This window comes from Dipodomys spectabilis, unplaced genomic scaffold (genome assembly GCF_019054845.1).
Source record: "Dipodomys spectabilis isolate Male_0828 unplaced genomic scaffold, ASM1905484v1 ptg000171l, whole genome shotgun sequence".
Classification (NCBI taxonomy): domain Eukaryota; kingdom Metazoa; phylum Chordata; class Mammalia; order Rodentia; family Heteromyidae; genus Dipodomys; species Dipodomys spectabilis.
Window position 1 is genome coordinate 1408410 of NW_024870848.1, and position 16187 is coordinate 1424596.

At 37.4% G+C, this 16187-nt stretch overlaps 1 non-coding gene across 1 annotated transcript; it reads right to left on the minus strand.

Annotated features, from left to right (window-relative positions):
- Positions 1-14867: 14867 nt before the first annotated feature.
- On the minus strand, positions 14868-14973 carry LOC122119525. The gene has a single exon (XR_006149589.1). It is a non-coding gene; the product is annotated as a U6 spliceosomal RNA (small nuclear RNA).
- Positions 14974-16187: the final 1214 nt, after the last annotated feature.

Below are 16187 nucleotides of genomic sequence, written 5' to 3' on the forward strand. Positions count from 1 at the left end.
GGAAAGCAATGCACAGATAAAAAAGCCCTTTTTACATTTTCTTCCTTTGCATGGAGACCCTCCTGTGTCTGAATGACTCTATTGCAAAGGGTACTTCACCTTGCATTGCTGAAGGCTGGCAGACTATCAGGGAAGCCATAGGCCCACCTGGCAACATAGGCCCTTATTTTGAATCTACTTCCTGACACCAACAAATGGCAGGAGACAATAAGAAACTGGTTCCCAACCATAGGAATACCAAGGTCATGGGTGAATGAACTAATGGTGAATGAAGCTCCTATGTAATTAGACAGCATCATTTCAGAAGGCTGATTGATTTTATTATTTATGAACCATTAAAAGAATATTATTACTTTCAGGAATGAAATAATTTCAGGACACTGATTGATTTCATTAATTAAGGATTTAAACAATAACATTAATTACATAGACACATAATAAATACCCAGGAATTGGTAGGAATGTAGTCTATATAACTAAATAATGTATAAACATCTCTGGCACTCTATAAAGATATATATTTATTAGCGTACTGCCATATGCATGTCAATCTGTTCTTATTTTGTTAACCCCTGTGGCTCAATTTCATCTCCTGGGAACAGCCTGTCAGCTCAGTTTGCCCCAGGATGGCATGTTGACATTCATCCATTCATGAATTTGAGCTTATAGGCCATGAGTTCAGATGCCAGCATTCCCAAACAATGAATCTTAGAGTAAGAAGCTGATGGTGACACGTTTTACTTTTCTGTGAATGTCCTGGGTGTCAGGTATGAAGTGAAATACATATGCAGACCTACATCCTATGTAATCAATGTAGTCAATGCTCTATGTGCCATAATAGTCAATAAAATAAAAAGTCAATACATAAATACAACAAAAAATAAAATAACTACAGTGAATGCAATATGGAGTCATCATTTGTATATAAATATAAATCATATATGTAAATTGTACATGAATAGGATGTTTTCTAGTGGTGGGGATCGATTTCAGGCCTAAGGAACAGACTTGAATTTATTGACTTTAAGGAGGCAAGATTTCCTTTCCCACACAGTGCAACACAGTTACCCAAACCATGAGTTCAAATCCCAGTCCTGGCAGAAAAAAGGACACCTTTATAGTATCTGAGGCCCAATTCTTAGGTATTTCATTATGCCTCCATTTTATGAATGTGATTGTATAAATGATTAATAAAGTATCAACTAAAGTGGATCAGTGTCCTAAACTATAATTGTGTATAATTTTATCCTAGAATCATTCAAGAATTGCCCATTCAATCATGACATACATCACATTCCATTGGTAATCATATAGATAGGAATGAGTTTCTTAGGATCTCCTGCCATTTGAACATGGCAGGACCAGGATTCAAACTGTGGGCACCAGATCCCACCACTTCAGTCCAAGGATAGGGAACTCACAGGTCTGTGCAAGAACATCAGCAAGACCAATGATTAGGGAGGCACCAATGGCTCTCAACAGTTCTCCTTGATACTTACAAGGTTGTGATGGGAGGATCATGGTCAAAGTCACCCTAGGCAGGTAAGTCCTTGAGACCCCTGTCTAATTTCAGTGCCAACAATGCCAGAGGCCCTGTGGCTCTAGTGTGGAGTGCCAGTCTTGAGCAAAGGCAGGTCACAGACTGTGCCCAGATCCTGAGTTCAAGGTCCGGGACTGGAAACAAACAGACATACACAACAATCTGTGCAGCCATCCAGCTAAAGCAGGTTACCCTCTTGTCCCCAACTGAATTGGACAGAGTTCTCTGGGAAAAGGACTGGGGGAGCTGCTGTCATCTTGACTCCTCCCATGCTGCTTGCATCAGAGGATTCCGTCCACACCCCCATTCTTACATGGTTCTTTCTGACCAATGGGATACAAGAATGTTGAGGAAATAAGAGTTGGCTGAGTGGTGGGCAAGAGGGTCGAGGCGACTTCTGAGTATATTAGGAAATTGATGCACCTGACCCCTCCCTGAACCCTACACCCCTTCCCGCGGTGCCGGGTTTTAAACCACAGGCAATTGCACGCTGCCAGCCGGCCTAAGGCCCTGACCTGGTCCCTGCCCCTGGCCCTCTGCTCTGAGCCCATGTGTCTGCAATGCAACCATCATCGCAGTTCACCCTACGTGGAGCAGCCGCCAACAGCTTCTCCCAGCAGCACAGGTGAGTGGCCGCCTCAACACCACTCCCACCCAGGATCAAACACCCCTCTGGGGACACAATGACCCCCTTCTTGTTTCCTCTCCCTGGCTCTGAGGAGCCACATTGGGCATTTCTGAGATAGAGACTCAATATATGCTCAGGCTGGGCTAGATTGTGGTCCTCCTATCTGTGACAAGTATGCCCACTAGGCCTAGTCCTCTGTAGTTGGGATGTAGACATGCCACTCCATGGTCAGTCATAAGTTTAGATAGATTATCCCAAAATCTTAGTCCACAGCAGCTGATTCTTGACAGGTAAGTTTGGATAGATCCTCAACCATCTCCTCACAGGACAGTCATGAGGAAACAAGAGATGTATATAGAGGGCTCTCTGGAACATGGCTAGGCACAGAGGGAATGGCCTACAGATAAGGTTCTTGGCAATTCTGTGAGCATATAATAGGAAGATACCCGGAAAGTGCTCAGGTGAGGCCTGTTATTAATCATGCAACAACTGTGGGATTATGAGACAAAACATGGCTCTGTTTCATCATTACCCTATCCCAATGAGGAAGGGAATCCTTCACTGTGTTGAGTATTGCAGCTAGGGAAACCGAGGCACAGAGAAGCCAGGTGACATACTTTTGAATTCAAGTTCACAGGAAGCTTGGCATGACTTCTCTACCATCCTCCCTAGGACAATGGGTGCTATTCAGTCCACTTCCTGTGGTGGAAAGTCCACTTCTTGTCAGTCCACTTCTTGAACTCTAGGCCTGGGCGCTGTTCTCAAGCTCCTCAGCACAAAGCTAGCACTCTACCAGTTGAGCCCAAAGCACCACATCCAGTTTTCTGGTGGTTCTTTGGAGATAAGAGTCTCACAGACATTCCTGCCCGGGCTGGCTATGAACCACGATCCTCATATCTCAGCCTCCTTTATAGTTAAGATTAGAGTTCTGAGCCACCGGCAGCCGGCTTAAGTGTAATTCTGACTTTCTCTCTCTCTCACAGGAACTGGTTGAATGGGTGCTGGAAGAGGTGGCCCAGCGTCTCCATGTGGCTGGAACCCAACGTGGCCCTCTCATTCAGGAGTTAGGCTGTGTGTCAGGAGCTGTCTCGCTCAGCCTGTTGAAACAATTCCATGAGGTAAGCCCCTCTGTGCCCTGGCTAGACTGTGACAATTATTCATTGTCCATCCAGTCTTACTGGACTTATTTTATTGTATTTTTGTCTACATCATTTTCTAGTACTTGGCCAAAATTATGATACATAATTATGGAATGAAAATGTAATGCCATTCTAAGAAAATCATTTAGGGCTCTGGTGGCTTTATGGTATGGTGATTTTCTAGCATGCCTGAAACCCTAGGTTCAATTTTTCAGTAACACATAAACAGAAAAACACTGGAAGTGGTGCTGTGCTTCAAGTGGTAGAGTGCTAGCCTCGAGAAAAGAGAAAAAAAAATAAAAAATCTCAGGAATAATTCCCTAGCCCTGAATTTAAGCCCTGTATTGGCAAAAAACAAACAAACAAATTTAGTTAGTAAATGCAAAATAAAGAACCCATACTTGGAATATATTATTGCTCCTTGCATATTGACAACTGACAATAGTCCTTAATTCATGTACTTTATTTATATTAGGATACTGTGTTGAAAAAAAATGTTTTGTTCATTAGGTCACAGCAATTAATGCCAGGAATGTGTTTGGATGTCAGGTGAAGTTTAATTCTGGAAATTCAAAGATTCCAGGATTTTGTGTGGTCTGTGCTAATCAGAAAGGAAAAGGTAATCTAAGTGAGATTTGGAGATCTTTGTGGCCAGTCATGGCACCAAAAATTCAGATGCTAATTAACATTTGTGACAGAAGAGAAGGAATAACTCCAGATGGAAGGAATAAATAATAGTAAATAAGGTATACCAGAAACTGGTCTAGAGAACCATTTTTGGTTATTGAAGAACTAGTTATCAACTAGGCTTATTCCTCATTGCCTTTAGCACTCGAAATCTCTTAGGCTAGTTCTTAATATCTGTGTGATAAATGCATTTCATTCTATGCTGTTCTTTCATACTTGATCATCTCCTTTGCTTTCTAAAAATCTCAGTATTTCTCTATTTTTCTATGAACATTTTCTGTTACTAAATACACCTATACAGATGGCAAAGGATGCTAATGTAAAGGTCCCATAGCTCATGAGTCATTAATGTAACAACATGGAAAAGGAGGACATATTTATTATTACCTCAATTTTTCTGAAAAGCTGCAATGTCATCATTTGGTTAAATTTTCCATTTTTTGTTTACATGGTATCATTCAGTGCAGCTAAATGCAATTATGAGCTGGGTGCTGGTGGTTCATGACTGTAATCCTACCTACTCAGGAGGCTGAGACCAGAGGATTGTGGTTCAAAGCCAGCTTGCTCAGAAAAGTCCATGTGACACTTATCTTCAATTAACCACCAGAAACCTGGAAGTGGTGCTATAACTAAAGTGGTAGAGCACTCAACTTGAGCTGAAGAGCTAAGGGACAACATCCAGGATCAGAGTTCAAGCCCCACGACCAACAAAAAAGTGAAATATGACTTTAAGTTTCCCCAAAAAGAAAGACAAGATCAATAATCTTCCCAAGCTGAAAAAATAATTCCAAAAGGATTGAGTGCACCTACTTTTGCTGAGTTAAGTTATAGCTTTTTGCTGGGCATATACTCTTCTTTTAAATATTGTCAAATATTAGCTTTATAATAAACTTCATCTAATATTTCTCTTTTCAAAAGAGAAGTCCATACAGTTGATGTCACTTGGGTTTCTTACTATCTTGGTTCAAAGCCAACCCAGGCAGGACAGTCTGTAAAATTCTTATCTCTAATTAAACACCAAAAAACCAGGAGTGGAGTACTAGTTCAAGCAGTAGAGTACTAGCTTTGGGGGCAGGTTGGCACACGTTGTTCTGGCACAGGGTCCAGCCTCTGGGTTCCAGCCCCAGAACCAGCACACATTAAGCAAACAAGCAAACAACAAAAAAACCAGGTATTTCTTTGGGAGACTCCTTAAAGGAGTACTGGTCTGAGAAGATGATCCTTTTGCTGATCATACTCACTGGATTCTGATTGTTTGGAATCCTTATTACTCTGGAGATCTCAGGGCCAGACTAAAGGAATTGATAACTGACTCCTGCAACAAGAGAATCATCTCAGGGGTGAAATATCCATCCATAAGACACTTTAAAACCTCCATGTCTTTGTTTCTTTGCAATAGAACATTTTTAAAACAATGTTATTTCCTTTTGCTCTATGGCACTTTATTTCTTTTGTAATACTCTCAACTTGAAGTTTACAGAACAGTTTTATATGAGTAAAGAACACACTTGAAAAAGTCAGGGACAGTTTCCATCAAGCCTTGGGATTCTTTTCTTGTATAGTGAAAAGGAAAGCTCAAGTTGACTGGAACTTTGCCATTCCTCTATGCTCCATTCTTCTCCTGGGATCAGTTTCCACATCCAGTAACAGTTACTTCCAGTAGCAAGCAATGGTTCTGCTTGAGGTATAATGAATGTTTTCTGGCTACACTGAAATAACACAAGGACACTTTTGGACCTGAGGTAACAAGTGTTTCAGAGACTATTTAATAAAGAGAAAATATGAAATTTATATTGCTTGTAAATACATTATCCATGAGTACATTGAGTTCAAACTTTGTAAGTTCTCTGTGAATTAAGGTAAATTTTAAATGGGAAGAAGGTTCTCAGATCATTCTTTTTGTGAGGGTATGTGTTGCACATTATTTCCAAAGTGTACATGAATTAACAGTAAGACAAACAATAGTAATAAAAGGGGAAAGAGAAGTTCTGTGTTTAAGTATAAGGCTTCAATGTACAATAGAAGACTCTACAAATAAAATGACATTGATACAATAAAGCCAAGTCCAGTATGTAGATTTATGGGAGTGATATAGAGAAAACATTACTCCTAAGTGGAACACGAAGTATGAGGCCATTCTTTTTCTAAATCACGCTTGCTAATCACACAACTTTATAGAAAGTAGAATGGAAGAATAATTCTGGTTCCAATGCAAGTCAGGTATAAGAGCATGGACTTAACTGGATAAAAAGTCCATCTTGAGAGAGCAAGGATTATACTAGAAATGAACTGTTGGCTAAGGTGTTATTTCTTTTTCTTTTTCACTTTTTTTTTTGGTTGGTGATGTTCTTGGCACTTGAACTCTGGGCCTGGGCACTGTCCCTCTGCTATTCAGCTCAAGGTTAATGCTCTACCACTTGAGCCACAATGCCACTTCCAGTTTTCTTGTAGTTAATTTGCGAAAAGAATCCCTGAGACTTCCCACTTGGGCTGGCTTTGATCCCCAATTCTCAGATCTCACCACCACCCAGCATAAGATCACATTTCTAACAGTGTACACTCAGGATGCGTAATGTCTATGTTCATCTATCTTTATATGAATTCTTGAGTTAAAAGTCTGGGCTACAGTTTAGACTTTACACTCACAAAAATATTTGTAGTTTAAAAGTAGATACTCCTGGAGAAATAAAACCTAAGAATGTAAAGGAGTCTGGGAAGTTCAGTTTGCATCCAGCTGGGGCAGAACAGTCTTTGCAACAGTAACTATAATTAAGCAGCCAAAACTTGGATTGGAACAATGACTCAGGTGATGGAATACCAGTCATGATCAAGAATGCTTGAGACTTTTGGATACATACATACAAACATACACATACACACAGAGACACTTACATGTGCACAACCAAATACACAAATGAAACAACTCTCAGAATATGTAGAAAAATTAGAAAACAATAGAAAATATGTCCTGGGTAATACTAGAATCAAGTGATAATTTTTAATATTAGAAAGTCTCAAGTTAACTTTCTTCAAAATTGTTTGAGAATATTACATAGGTAGGGGCCAGAGATAGTAAGAGAGTCAAGTAATCATTATTAAAGGGATCAGATCCATGGAAGAAAGAATCAGAAACCCCTGCAGGTGCATCTGAAAATACTCATATACTGTGTCAAATTTTAGAACATATTTGAAAATAGTACATGAACAGTATGAGCAGTTTAGTGGATAATATCTCTGGAGAAGTTCAGAATTGCTAATCTGTATCTAGATTAAATAAACCAAGAAACTATGGCAGGGCAATGGGATACATGCCTTCTAGCATTCAGACTAAGACAGGAGATTAGAGAGTGGAATTACATAGTGATACCTTCCCTGGACCAGGTAGTATAATTTTGTCTTAATAAAACAAACTAGACAAGAAAGGAATACACAGTCATACACACACACACACACACACACACACACACACACTCACACACACACACACACACACACACACTGGAATTCTATTCAACCATCAGAAAGGATGACTTTTCACCAGTCTTATGGAAAATGAAAGGCTTGGGAACTTTGTACTAAGAGAAAAGAGAAAGGAATGCAGACTCAGAGCAATATAGGTTTCATGGATTCATTCATGGTAACTAGAAGGTATCCACAAACCTACAAGTAAACAAGACAGATTCTACCTCGTCCCAATTAAAACGGCCATTATCTAGAAAAGTAACAATAGTAAATGCTGGCAGGGATGTAGCCAAATGGGAACTCTATTACACTCTTGGTGTGAAATTAAACTTGTTCAACCGCTGTGGAATGCAGTATGGAGTTTCCTGAAAGACTAAACATAGATCTCTCTTAAGACCCAGTAATTTCCCTCTTCGGCACTAATCCAATAAATAACAAACAAGGTCACATTTAAGCTACCAGCAAAACCATGTTCAGGGGCCAGGCCCAGAATTCATTGACTGGAAAAAAGTTACCGCTGCTGGTATTTGTTTCTGCAAATATGAAACTTTTGACAAAAGATACCAAATCATTCTATTTGCAGTAGCTAGGATAGGACTTAAATGTAGTGGGTGATAAAATGCTTCTTTGGTGAATGTTAGGAAGAGTTAGACAGTCCAAGAAAATTGAGACTTTTTGTTGTTGTTCAGGGGGCTTGAAGTCTGGGAAGGGATAGTAGGGGGAAAACAAAGGTGGGGGTAACAATGCTCAATAAGAAATGTACTCATTACCTTACTTATGTAACTGTAACCCTTCTGCACAGGATCTTTACAATAAAAATGTGTATTAAAAAGATACAAGGAAAGCTTCTGTACTGAAAGGAAGTTGTATTTGTCACTCAATATCAGTAACGTATTGGTTTAAGGACCACAGGTATATTAAAACTTTGGATACTCAAATTCTCTACATGAACACAGTATATTATTTACATTAGAATCTGCCCACAACCTAGTGCAGTGTGATTGCTATGAAACTTTTACTACATTACGTTTGTAATGAACAATAAAATCATATGCACTATCAAATGATACAATTTTTTTCAGATTATTATTCTATTGTGAAAATACCATACACAAAGGGTACATAGGCAAGGTAATGAGTATATTTCTTATCAAGCATTGTTGCCTCCTCCTTTGTTTCCTATTCCCATCCCTTCCCATCTCCCATCCCCCCTGCTCTCCCCTCCTACCTATTACTCCCCCCAGCCAATGTTGTAAAGTTCATTTTTCAACATAAACTCTTGTACATCTCATTGTTGCAATGGGTCCACCTGTATCCCTATTTAAACAATTTGTTTTTCCCTTCCCCTCCACAAATTATGCCAACATCAAATACAGTGAAAGAAGGGGATATACTGTGGGGGAGGGACATACAAACCAACAAAGAAATCCTCTTATAAATATGTTGGAAACAATCACAAGAAAGGAAAAACATTTGAATCCTTACCTTGGGGTTCATTTCCCCTAGCATCAACTTATCTGAACATTTCTGCTTGTCTCAGACATATATTAGTTATTGCAAATAAGGGAAACCATGGGACCTCTGTTTCTTTGGGCCTGGCTTACTTCACTTAATATAATTTTTTCCAAGTCTTTCCATTTCCTAACAAATGGGGCAATGACATTCTTTCTGATAGAGGCATAGAATTCCATTGTGTATATATACTACATTTTCTTGATCCACTCATCTACTGAGGGGCATCTGGGCTGGTTCCATATCTTAGCTATGGTAAATAACGCTGCAATAAACATAGTTGTGCTGGCAGCTTTAGTATGGTCTTGTTTGTAAACATTTGGGTAAATGCCCAAAAGTGGGATTGCTGGGTCTTCTCAATTTTACAATTCATGAAATATAATATTAAAATTAGTTTCACTTTTTCTTTCTATAGCTGCGGAAATTAAAATTATGTATTAAACATTCAATATTAAAAAAATCAACAATAAGTAACCTATTATTCAAATGATATACTATTAAACTGTGATTTGAATTATAGTTCTAACAAACTATGATGTAAACAACATTTAATAGAACTATGAGTAGTATTTTTTAAACTTACCATATTGTTATTTGTTACCTAATTGTGTCATTTGTTATTCTTAGTCTTAGTCATTTCTTCATCTCAATGGTTTAGTTTTGTATTTTATCTTTATTGGTTTGCTAATTATGCATTTTGTTTTCCCTTTTTAGTGACTGACATGAGGCTCAAAATATGTATGCTAGTTTATTACTTCCTATGTAAAAGTAAAATTACTGCTCTCCACAGCTGTTTCACTAAACTATACTACAGTATTTCGCTCACTCCTATCTCCTGTATTGAGACTCTCATATATTTTATTTTATTTTTTATTTAAATTTTATGGTCAAGGTAATATACAGAGGGTTTATAGTTACATAAGTAAGGTAATGAATTCATTTCTTTTCTAACTTGTTTCCCCTTCCCCAATTTTATCCCTCTTCAATCCCAAAGTCCACCCCAAGATTATTTCCAACATATTATCTTGTGAGTATCACTGTTGCATAGGTTTCCCCTTTGTCTTTTGTCTCACCATTTTGTTTTTGCCCCTTTCCCTTCCCCAGTTCAGACCAACATATTTACAATACCCAGAGTATCAAAATCAACTACAGTGACTTCAGGCAACCATGGGGGGGGGGCGGATACAAAAGGATAAAAAGAAATCACGTAGTACATTAAGAACAACAACAACAAAGAACATGTCTTGGAGTTCATTTCACTTGGAATCACGTTATGCGGTCATATATACATAGCTATTGAGCTATTCTGCTCATCTACTAAGATTATCCTTGATGTACACAATAATGCTCCTCTATTATCCAGTAATCCCACTACTGGGCATTTAACCAGGTGACCACAAAAAAAGCCACACTAAAGCCACCAGCACAATTACGTTTATCACAGTAGAACTTACCATATCTAAGATAGGGAATCAACACAGATACCCCTCAGTGAATTAATGGGTCAAGAAAATGACACACACACACACACACACACACACACACACAGTTACACATACATGGGATACTATGCTTTCATCAGAAAGAAAGGTAACACCTCATTTTTAAGGAACTGGAAGAACTTGGAAAAAATCATATTAATTGAAGTAAGCCAGATTTAAAGAAACATAGGTCTCATGGTTTCCTTTATTTGTAATAATCAATTTACATCAAGGATAATCTCATGTATTTTATTTCAACATTTTCTTCTATGGTGAGCATGCAACATACTTGCTATATTGTTTGCTATTATTTCTGCAAACAGGCAGGTTTATTTAAAGAATTACATTCATCTTATACATTACTTAAGAAATAACAACTAAAATAACAACCCCTACTAGGAAGAACAACTCCTACTTAATTAGCTTCATTTCTATGTAAGGCCAGTGTTGTCCCCTGTATCCTTATGTTGTACATTACAACTCTATACCTGTTCATCCTGTATATCTACTATCTTCTACATTGTGACCTGAATGCCCCAAGAGTTACACTCTGGTTTATTTTTTTTCAGAATTTCTCTCTTAATGTTTGATGTTGGTTTGTGTGTGTGTGTGTGTGTGTGTGTGTGTGTGTGTGTGTGTGTTTACAAAAATCAGAAGACAACATTTTTGTTCATGTAGAATACATCTTCCAGGTCATTGTAAGTTGTGGCTAAAGGGAGAAGTCTCTTGCTATTTTAAGGATGAAACAGAAAAAGATATTTTTGCTGGTACCACAGATGCTTTATTTCTCTGTACTTGAACACTGAACTTTGATTTATATCTTGGCTGTTGTGAATAATATGAATAACAATGAACTACAGATAGATTTACGAGTTACCCCGAGAAAAATAATCACATGATTGGTGGGTCAGATGATATTTCAACTTTGGATTTCTTTAGAAATCTGCATACTACTTTCTACAACCAGAATACTAACCTGTATTTTGACCAAGACTGTAGAAAATTTCCTTTTATCCACACTCTCACTAACAATATTACCTTTTATTCAAAAGGTAATAAAGGGCAGGTTTTTACTATCTGCAGTACCCAAGACTGGCCTTAGACTTAAATCCAACCTTTAAATGATTGGAATTACAAGCCTTTACCACCACACCTGGTTCCTTTGAGTGTTTTTGGTAAGAGTTATAATAGTTTTGATGTAGTATCATAGTAATTTTGAATTACATTTCTCTAATGACTTCTACTCACAAAGCATTAAGCCAGCATAGAAGTTGTATTAAACACAACTTTGTAAACCCAGTGTCGATTTTCAGGGCTTTATGGAGAACATGTCTATCAAGTTTTTTGTCAATCTCATCTTTAATCTCTCTATACAAAGTCAACAATTAATTCAAGGTAGTAGAAAGGAAAAAAATTAAGCAACTCCTACCACTTTTCAATTTTCAATAACATGATATTGCTTAATTATTTTCTGTTTACACTTGAGAATATATAACTCAATTTAGAACTTTTACAAGGTTGTATGTATTTTATTTATTTTACCTTGATTGTTCTTTCCAAAGCCTGCGTGTCTAATTTCCCTTGGTTTCTTTCAGTTTCAAGAAGTTCAGATTTCAAACTGAAGAATAAATGGAAGGAAGCAAACAAAAAAATATACAGTTCCTCTCAACTGATGATGCCTCTACAAGAATGAAGAAAGAGTTCTAAGGTCCTATGATAAGACATCAAAAAGAATTCATTCTTCTAGGACTTTCTTATCTTTGTGATGTAACTTAAATGATCTAAACCACAATATTATTGCTCAGATAATTTTGTATTATCAGTTTTGCACATTTTCATATGGACTTCACCTCAGTCTACAACATTCCTTGATTATTCTGTCCCTAATATTTTTACACTATCAAGACCTAAGATAACTAGTTTGATTTACAGCATAGGAAGTTATCCATCTGGCTTCCTTGGAATCAGAGCATGGTCAATAGATAACATTACTTCTGGTTGTTCACTACATGTAATGGTTTCTTTAATACTTATCGTATTCTATTTATTATTATTTTTTTAAAAAAACAGCTGGCTAAACTCAAAGCTCATTCATAGAAGTTTATGTTAAGTATTTCACAAGTTTTATTTCCCTTAATTCTTTTGTTTTTTTGGGGGGGTCCGGTCGTGGGGTCTGAAGTTTGGGCCTGGGTGCTGTCCCTCAGCTCTTCAGCTCAAGGCTAGCGCTCTACCACTTGAGCCACAGCACAACTTCCGGTTTTTTCTTTTTGCTTATGTGTGCTGAGGAATCGAACCCAGGGCCTCAGGCATGCAAGGCAAGCGCTCTAGCACTGATCCACCTTCCCAGACCCCTTAATTCTTAAGATAACATTTGCTATAATGCTAATGTTATTACCATTTTAGTGTTGGGAAAAATTGTAATTAAAGACAGTGAGAGCATGGCCCAAAGACACACTGTGAGGAAGGAAATGAGTCAAAGTTTCCAAAAGTCTTTCAGCAATACAAAAAATGTGGGTAAAATCTCTCCATTCTCTTACACTCTCAATTCAATATTCATATTGTCCAAGAAATAGTAGCATAGCAATTATTGCCCATGGTTATTATTTTCTGTTACATTTTGTCTTCAACACAGACTGTGTTGGTGATATTGGGTTATCATGCACAAAGCTGAGCTTACAAGAGAGGCAATTTTTTGGGGGGAGGGCGTCCAGTCGTGGGGCCTAAACTCTGGACCTGAGCACTGTCCCTCAGCTCTTTACGTCATGACTAGCACTCTAACACTTGAGCCACAGTGCCACTTCTGGCTTTCTTTTTCTACTTATGTGGTGCTGAGGAATTGAACCCAGGGCATCATGCATGCAAGGTAAGCGCTCTACCACTGAGCCACCTTCCCAGCCCTGGGCAAATTTCTTTTGTCCCACAGTTCCAGTTTCCTTTTTTAAAAGTACTAAAACATTTAAATATAATCACTTACTTTTTTAAGAATCCAAAACCGAAAAAATTCACACATAATCACTCCAAATTGCTTTAAAAGTAGGAGATAATGAAACAGGCCCTGTGAAGTAAATTTTCTTCTACTTTTAAAGTAATTCTGTAAGCCATGTCTTGATTGGTCACATCTGTAATCCTAACTGAGATCTGTGGATAACAGTTGGAAACCAATCAGGGCAACATAAATTCATGAGATTATTTTTCAAAAATTGTAATGAACCAGCAAAGGCCCAGGAATGGAGATGTAGCTCATATATTAGATCAGCAATCTAGAAAGGATAGGCCTGGCCAGATCTTGAAGCTCTGATTTCAAATTCTGAGCATACTAACACACATGCAAGTTTGTGTGCATGCATGCGCGTGCACACACACACATTTATTCAAAATCCTTCATATCAGTGTTTCGCATTAATTTCTTTGTTAAAAATATTTTATGAGTAAAATAAAGGAAATAAACTCTTCCCTCTCCGAATATTTTTGTACGTTTTTTATGTAAAAATACTGTACAGAGGAGTCACATTTACATGAGCAAGGTAATGAGTACATTTCCTAACAAGCATTGTTAGCTCCTCCTTTATTTTTCCCCTACCATCACTTCCCTCGCACCTCCGCAAGTACACTCCCTTCTTCCCTTCCCCAGCCTAAATTGTTCATTTTTTTTAACATAGTGTCTTGTGCATCTCATTGTTTCAATGGGTCAACCTGTATCCCTATTTAAACATTTTGTTTTTTTCCTTCCCCTCTCCAAATTAGAGGAGCGTATATACAAGGTGTAGGTGCACCAACTTCAAATACAGTGAAACAAGGGTTATAGCATAGGGGAGGAACATATAAAGAAACAAAAAAAAATCACATCACACATTATAAGTACGTTAGAAACAATGGCAATAAAGAAAAAAAAAACACTTGTGTTCCTATCTTGAGGTTCATTTTCTTTAACATCATCTTATTTGGTCATATGCAGATAGCTTTTGACCTTTTCTGCTTATCCCAGACATATATTAGTTATTGAAAATTTGGGAAACCATGGGACCTATGTTTCTTTGGCCCTAGTTAGTTCACTTAATTTTTTCCAAGTCTTTTGATTTCTTAACAAATTGGACAATGCTATTCTTTCTGATGAAGGCATAGAATTCCATTGTGTATATATACCACATATCCATTCATCTGCTGGGGGGCATCGGGGTTGGTTCCATATCTTAGCTATCTTAAATAATGCTGCAATGAACATAGTTATGCTGGTAGCTTTAGTATGGTCTTGTTTGTGATCATTTGGGTAAATGTCCAAAAGTGGGATTGCTGGGTCATAGGGAAGCTCTATGTGGAGTCTTTTGAGGAACCTCCATACTGCTTTCCAAAGTGGCTGAACAAGTTTACACTCCCACCAACCATGCAGTACTGTTCCCTTGTGATCACATCCCCTCCAGCATCTGCTGGAATGCTTCAGGAATTTGCCTGTCATCCTTATGCAGGGGCATGCTAATCTTCTCTGTATTTTTCCAATATTAGTGTACGTGATGCTGAATTGAGCACAGAAAACTTTTTATATATAAAGTGTAATTGATTTTATTAAACTATATAATTCAACAAAAAGTACGTTTAAAAGAATCGTCGTGAACTTTTAGAAACATGTATTCCTTACATAAGCACACATTTAAGAATAAAGTCAAGATTGACATGTCAAAAACAAAATAATCCCAGATATTTGTTGTTCAAGATATGTGTAGGAGAAGGAATGCAATTATTCTATACAAGGCAACTGTCCTAATGAACACAGCAGCAAGTGTTAAGATTTGATAAAACTTTTAATGTTTTAAACATATTTAATTTTGGGAATTTACTTACATATGCAAAAACTAGGACTGTTTGTCAGGTCATAATACTTTTCTATAAAGTATTTAAGATTTATGGTAGCAGACATATACTACTAATTATGTACATTTCAGAGTTTATAGAAACTTTACTAATGAGAAGTTGCAAAGTCTTTGTGTAAAGGAACAGAATAAAGAGTTAAGACTTTGTTAACTACAGTTTCTGTTAAAACAATAGTTCTTCCTTACTTTATATGTTAGCGAGGAACAAATGATGATATAAGCCATGTACAAATGATGAGATGAGCCATAAATAGTAATCTTAGTGGGTAACTTTAAAGACTGCACATAGTCTATAAAACTCTTGTTGAGCATCATAATCTTAGTCAGTTTTAAATGTACAGGAATATGAGAAAATAGTAAAATCTAATAGGTAGTACCCTTCAAATACTGAAAACACTGGTAATTGTTTTGTTTTTTATTTTATTATTCATTAATATTTAATTATTGGTTTTTCTTATTTGTAGTATTGTTTTCCTTGTTGTACTATAATACTATTTTTTGTAAGTCCTCATTAGGAGGTACTTTGAGAAGGTTACTGGGATGGCCAAATCATTTTTATAGGAGCATGTGAATTTACAAAGAGGAAAATTAAGAACAAAATATTTATTTAAAAAAATGATGAAGTAGAGTCTGAATCAGGAGTGTTGAAAAATGTCCATACCTAAAATCTTAGCCCTAGGATGAAGCAGCAGTATTACAGGTTGAGGCCACAAAAGTGAGACTGTGTTTTTTTTATTTTGATTTTGTTGGTCATGGGGCTTGAACACTGGGGCCTGGGTGCTGTCCCTCAGCTTAAAGCTAGCATTACCACTTGAGACAAAGCACCACTCCATCTTTTTGTGCTTATGTGGTGCTGCTGAGGACTCAAACCCA